The sequence below is a fragment of the Marmota marmota genome, unplaced genomic scaffold (assembly GCF_001458135.2).
Source record: "Marmota marmota marmota unplaced genomic scaffold, marMar, whole genome shotgun sequence".
In the NCBI taxonomy this organism is placed as follows: Eukaryota; Metazoa; Chordata; class Mammalia; order Rodentia; family Sciuridae; genus Marmota; species Marmota marmota.
In genome coordinates, this window is record NW_026000222.1 from 17402554 (window position 1) to 17409537 (window position 6984).

General features: G+C 34.7%; 1 protein-coding gene across 1 annotated transcript in view; it reads right to left on the reverse strand.

Annotated features, from left to right (window-relative positions):
* The window catches only part of Cbfb (core-binding factor subunit beta), a 51867-nt gene that overhangs the window by 13642 nt on the left and 31241 nt on the right, over positions 1-6984 (reverse strand). The window lies entirely within an intron of this gene.

Below are 6984 nucleotides of genomic sequence, written 5' to 3' on the forward strand. Positions count from 1 at the left end.
TTCTTCACCCTCTTCTAGTTTCCACAGAGACAATTAACCATCACCACTGAGTCCTACATTTTTGGAATCTTTAATTTCCTTTCTATTATTAAAAGAATTTTTTAAAAATGTTGATGGACCTTTATTTTATTCATTTATTTATTTGCAGTGCTGAGAATCGAACCCAGTGCCTCACACATACTAGGCAAGTGCTCTACCACTGAGCCACAACTCCAGCCTGAATCTCCTTTCTATTCTTACAAACATTTCCCTAGTTTGGGAAACTAAAAGCCCTTAGCTGGATTACTGCAAAGGTATTCTAAATGATCTATTCTGTTTCTATTCTGTTACTCCAACCACTCACCACAGACACAAGTGCATGTTTTCTAAGGCACAACCTAACCACACAATACCTTCTAACTTAACAAACAAACAAAATCCCTCACTGTACATACAGCACAGGATTTTCAACCTTGTAGTCATATACTTTTGAAGATGTATTAGGATTTTCAATGGTAAACTTGAAGAAACTAAAAGAACCAAAACAACATCAAAAGACATCAATATTGCCTTTCCTAGAATCTTTGCAATGAGGGGTGGCCATGTATTTTGTTTCTAGTCAATGAGATCATAAGCACAAGTCACCCAATGTGGCTTCCAAGCAAGTTATTTAGGAGACATTTCACCATCCCTTCTTGGGAATTGATGTAATTCTCACAGATGCAGCAGCTACCTGTGCAAACATAATAAAGAGGATGTAGTCACTTGCTGGGCACAATAGAGAAGGAAGATGAAAAGACTCTGGGGCCTCTGATAGTATAAGTGCCATACCAGACCTGGACTGAGCCCTTCTGGATACCTTACTCTACATCCTTTGTCATTGTTAGCAGGGTTTTTAAAAAAAAAAAAAAAAAAATACTTATAATTTTCAATGACACAATGTCTACCTATTAACTTAAACAGAATTGAAGAAATGTGATCAAATTCCCATTCTTGGAACTGAGAATACAGCTCAGTGGTAGAGCACTGCCTAGCATGCAAGAAGCCCTAGGTTATATCTCCAGGACTGAATAAAAAATGTTATGATGCTCTTACTATCTTTAGGACCCAGGACAAGGTATTTTCTACCGTAAATTCATATGTAAAGTGAGCAGAGAAATATTGTACAACAATGCTTTTGTAAAGATTAGATAACACATAAGTGCCTAAGCAATTATCTGACAGCATTGTGTTAGAATTATTTTATAAACATTAATGTATGTAAAATTCACACATTTTATTAAACATTACACATACCTATTGTACGCTCAGAATGTACTATACAAGCCAGAGGTACTTGCAAAAGAATGCTGTCCCAGTTCCCTGAAGGCTTTTTATTATTTAGTTAGGCATCAACTGAACATATTTGCTGATGATCCTTCTGTTCTGTGCATTTACTTGTTCATTTTTTCATTTATTCTACAAATATTTTTTGAGCCTTTATTATGCCCAACTCACTGTGCTTGGTGCTTTGGATATAATGTAAGAGAACAAGATCTTCATGCAGCTTCTGATCCAGTGGGGCAGGTGGAAAATAAAATTAAATTAGCAATTCAATATAAAATTATCAACTGCAATTAAGTGCAGTAGAGGAAAATTAGAGGATAAAATGAGTATATAACATGATATGTGATTTGAGTCCCTAAAAAAGTTATTAGCCATTAATGTATTCTAGCAATGGTCATGGATTTTTTTTGTTGTTGTTAAAAGAATAAAAAGTATTACTAATTTTTGCAGTAAAAAAGCCAGCTAAGGAAGGATAGTAGAACGAATTGGACATCATTACCCTATGTGCACATATGATTACATGACTTGAGTAACTCTATATCATGTACAACCAGAAAATGAGAAATTTTACTCAATTTATGTATGATGTGTCAAAATGCATTCTACTGTCAAGTATAACTAATTAGAACAACAATAACAAACATAAAGCTAGGAGAGATTTAGTAGCCCTCTATTTTCTAGTTCTAATCTGTTTTGGTCTGATTAGTGACAAGTGAGATGTATGGGAAGTGAACAGAATTCACATTTTAACAAATGGTAAAATCAGAAAGATAGGCAATTACCAGTGTCACCCTGATCTTGTACAAGAAACAACTCCCTTTCAAGGATAGCCCTTGCTGATAAAACTACCTGCTCCCTTATGAAGTAAACTAATGGCTATGAACAACTAACTTTATCTAGCTTCAGGTGATGCTGGGAGGGGTTTCCAGTATTCAAGTCCCCACCAGCTTCCTGTTTTAAAGCCAGTTATTCCATGATTTATACCACAACCTGCACAGAGTAGCCAGGTGGAGTAAACATAAAATAAAGCTGGTTATCTGTAAAATTCATATGGGAAGTAAAAATTCAGCCTTTCTGTTATAGAGCACATATAGAATATTCTGACCACTTTTGCTGCAGTGATTTTACCTTTATTGTATTATCTAAATCTACAAATGTATTTATTTACAATTTGGTAACACCTTTCTGCAGCAAAGAACTTAAAAAATGGAATTTCACATTTAATGAAAAATTAATCACATTTGTTTCCAAGAAAGTTGATAAACCTATATATATGTGATATGCTGTGGGGGACAGAATGATATCACTTCTCAGATGAAAACCAGAAGAAATAAATCTGCTGAAGAAGCATCAGTATCTACTTTAAAGGCAACAATTTAACATATGCAGCTGCAAATGGTACATTTAATCAATCACTCTGCAGAACATAACTTCATTTAAATCAAATGACTCTTCCAAGTTAATTTTATCCACATTCTTGTACACATACAAAAAAAGCAAAGCTGTTCATATGTTGGCTTAATAGGAAAATCTTATAGCTCAAGGACACCAGTTTTGCATTAGTGTCATCTGGTGTTTGAAACAGAAAGTCTGTTAATTCCAATAATGGATTTATTTTTTCTAACCCAATCATGGGGAGAAAACAAAAATTTTTTCAAAGTTTGTGATTATGAAAGTAAAACCATTTAAAAAGTATAATAATGAAGGTGAGATTATTGGCTCCTATGTTGATAATATAAATATGAAGGTTGGTAGACCTATAGGAAAATAACATTTTCAGTGAATTAAAAAAAACCACAAAATAGAAATTTACTAGGAACTTGTTTTGATACACATGTAATTCATCACTGCATCCAAAGAAATGAGACACTCTGCTGACATTTGTACTTTATAGTTTTAGAATTTACAAGTATCTATACACACTCATAATAAAAGTAACTGAACTACAGAAGTGTTGTAACAAAGCTGATGCTAAAGAACAAAAACAACAAAGACCTCATCATGAGCACTGGGGATGTAAACTCAGTGGTAGAGCACTTGGCATGTGCAAGGCCCTGGATTAGATCCCTGGCATTAAAAAAAAAAAAAAAAAAAAAAAACTTGCATGACAGTACACATTATCTTTGGATTTTTAGAAAATTTGAGTCTTTTTTTTTTTTTTTTAACGACACATGACATTACAATGATCTTGGCAATTCATACATTTGAATCAATTGGGGTATAATTTCTCATTTTTCTGATTGTACAGATTGCAGAATCCCATTGGTCATAGAGTCACCTATATACATACAGCAATCATAATGTCTATTCTATTCTGGAAAATTTGAGTCTTTAAAGAACCACTCTGAAACCAATGTAGTTTCTACAATGGCAATGATTTTTTATTTTTTTCTTGTGGGGGGATGTGTGGAGGAATATTTACTGGTGATGTACAAAAATTTTCTGTTTTTTACAGTTTTAGAGAATTGCATTATTGGAAACCAAGCATGTAAATAAAAAACATACTGACATTTATATCTACAAAATAATTAAAATTAAAATAACTAAAATTAAAATACCAAAATGCAATCATTAAACAGTTTTGAGTTTCTATACTTATATTCAGAAGCATCTTAATTTGTGAGAGAACTTTCTGACAAAGGACCTATTCAAAATATGTAAGGAACCACATTTCAGTGAGAAAATACTTTTATTGTAGAAAACAACCCAATATAAAAATAGACAAAAGGCTGGCACAATGGTAAATGCCTGTAATCCCAGCCACTTGGGAGACTAAAGCAGGAGTATCACAAGTTCATGGCCAGCCTGGGTAACTTAGCAAGATCTCCTCTCAAAATAAAATAAAAAAGGGGCAGGGGCAGGGTTTGTAGCTAGTAGTAAAATGCCCCTAGGTTTAATCCCCAATACTACAACAATAACAACAAACCAAAAGAGACAAAAGACTTTTAGCCAGTACTTTACAAATGAGGCTATACAAATGAAGGATACTCAACTTTATTAAATCATCAGAGAAATGATTATTGAAACCATAAGAAGATACTAGCATACATCCATCAGAATGATTAAAATGAAAAAGACCGATAATACCAAACGCTGGTAAGGATGTAGAGCAGTAAAAGATGTGCTGGTTAGGTAACACTGGCACAAAGTTTAGAAAAAATGGCAGTTAATATTAAGGTTACCACTATGGAAATCGGTATGGAGTTTCCTCAAAAGACTAGGCATGGAACCACCGTATGACCCAGATGTTGGGTATTTATCCTAAAGAATTAAAAGTAGCAGTGCCCCTAAATTGCTAGGATTACAAGCATGCACCACTCCGCTCACTTGGTATTTATCTTGAAGAATTAAAAGTCATCATACTACAGTGATACATGCATACCCATGGTTATAGCTGCACAATTCACACCAGGCTAGTGTCCTTCAATGAATAAATGAATTAAAAAATGTGGTATATACACAATGGAGTTTTATTCAACCATAAAGAAAAATGAAATTATGTCATTTGCAGGAAAATGGAACTAGAGACCATTATGTTAAGTGAAAAAAGCCAGAATCAAAAGGCCAAGGGTTGTATGTTTTCTCTCATGTGGAAGCTAGAGAGGAAAAAGGTAAATAAAGGTATTAAGAGGGAGGATGGGGATCTCATGAAAATCAAAAGGAGATTAGTAGAGGAAAGGGACCAGGGGAGGTAGGGAGAAAGGGAAGATGTGCTGAGGAGTGATATTGGCCAAATTTATTGTTATATTGTGTGTATGTACAAATGTAACAACAAATCCCATCAGTATGCAGAACTATAGTGTACCAATTAAAAAATATGGGGAAAAAAAGAAAAATAAAGGTTGCACATATGATCTAGCAGTTCTATGCCAGGCATGTATACAATAGTAATAAATATACAGACCTCTCCAGAGGAGAGGATATTTGATAATGTAATAGCCCAAATGACCATTAACAGTAAAATTTGTAAAGTGCGTGCGTGATCATACAAAGAAATACAAGGAGAATGAAAAACTACAACATACTAACACAGATTAATTTCACGAATATATTGAGGGTTAGAAAACAGTGAATATTTTATGAAGCCATCTATATAAATGGACAAAACTAATTGCTGTTAAACATGAGTATGCGGGAGGCTGAGTGAGGAAGGAGGATTGAGAGTTTAAAAATCAGGCTTACCAACTTAGCAAGGCCCTAAGCAACTCAGCGAGACCATTTCTAAATAAAAAATTAAGAGAGCTGGGGATGTGGCTCAATGGTGGTTAAGTGCCCTTGGGGTTCAATCCATGGTACAAAGGGAGAAAAAAAAAAAAAGTGAGTACTGTTATGTACTCTGTGCACACGCAAGGAGGTGTGGTTTTAATTAACTGGAATGGAACAGGAGGTTGCACTGCAGTCACTTTCATGTTTGTTTATTTTTAAAGAAATATATATATTTTTTGGTTGTAGATGGACACAATACTTTATTTATCTTTATGTAGTGCTAAGGATCAAATCCAGTGCCTCAGGTGTTAGGCAAGCACTCTATCACTGAGCTATAACCCCATCCCTGTATTTGTCTTTTTTTTGGTTTGTTTGTTAATATACAGAAATATAACTGATTGTGTACTGACGTTGTATTATATCCAACACCTTGTAACATCCATATTAATTTTTCTAATGGTTTACAGATTGTTTTGGATATACTAGGTACATGTATATTTTGCAAATAAAGATAGCTTTAAGTCTTCCTCTTCAATTCTCATATCTATTCTTTTGGGGAAGAACCTTTTCATACAGCACTTTTTTTTTTTTTGGTACCAGGGATTGAACTCAGGGGCACTTGACCAATTGAGCCACATCCCTAGCACTTTTTAAATATTTTATTCAGAGACAGGGTCTCACTGAGTTGCTTTGCACTGTGCTTTTGCTGAAGCTGGCCTCATATGTGCAATCTCCTGCCTCAGACCCCAAATTGCTAGGATTACAAGCATGTACCACTATGCTAAGCTTGTTGTCAATTTTTTATACAGCTCAGGGAATAGCCAAAGATGTCAAGGGTCCAAATTTATTAATTAAAACATTATAGGCACCTTTATTTTAAAAAATGAAGTAAGACATTAAGTTGACATGGTGACATGTGCTTATAATCTCAACTACTTAGGAGGTAGGAGGCAGGAAGATTGCAAGTTTGAAGCCTGCCTCAGCAAAGTAGTGAGACCCTGTTTCAAAACAATAAATAAAAGGGACTGGGTGTAGATAGCTCAGTAGTAGAGCACTGGGCTAGCATGTATGAGACCCTTAAAATTTTTAAAAATATTTATTCTTATAGACTAATTAACATAAAGATAAATTTTTCATTTTGCTATAATGTACAAAGATAAGTTAATTTTTTAAGAAAAACTTGCTTCTGGGCTGGGGATGTGGCTCAAGTGATAGCGCGCTCGCCTGGCATGCGTGCGGCCCGGGTTCGATCCTCAGCACCACATAAAAACAAAGATGTTGTGTCTGCCAAAAAAACTAAAAAATAAATATTAAAATTATTATGCACTATCCATCAATAAATTAAAACATAATAAAAACTTAAGAATAAAAAACCAGGGCTGGGGATGTGGCTCAAGCGGTAGCACGCTCGCCTGGCATGCGTGCGGCCCGGGTTCGATCCTCAGCACCACATACAAACAAAGATGTTGTGTC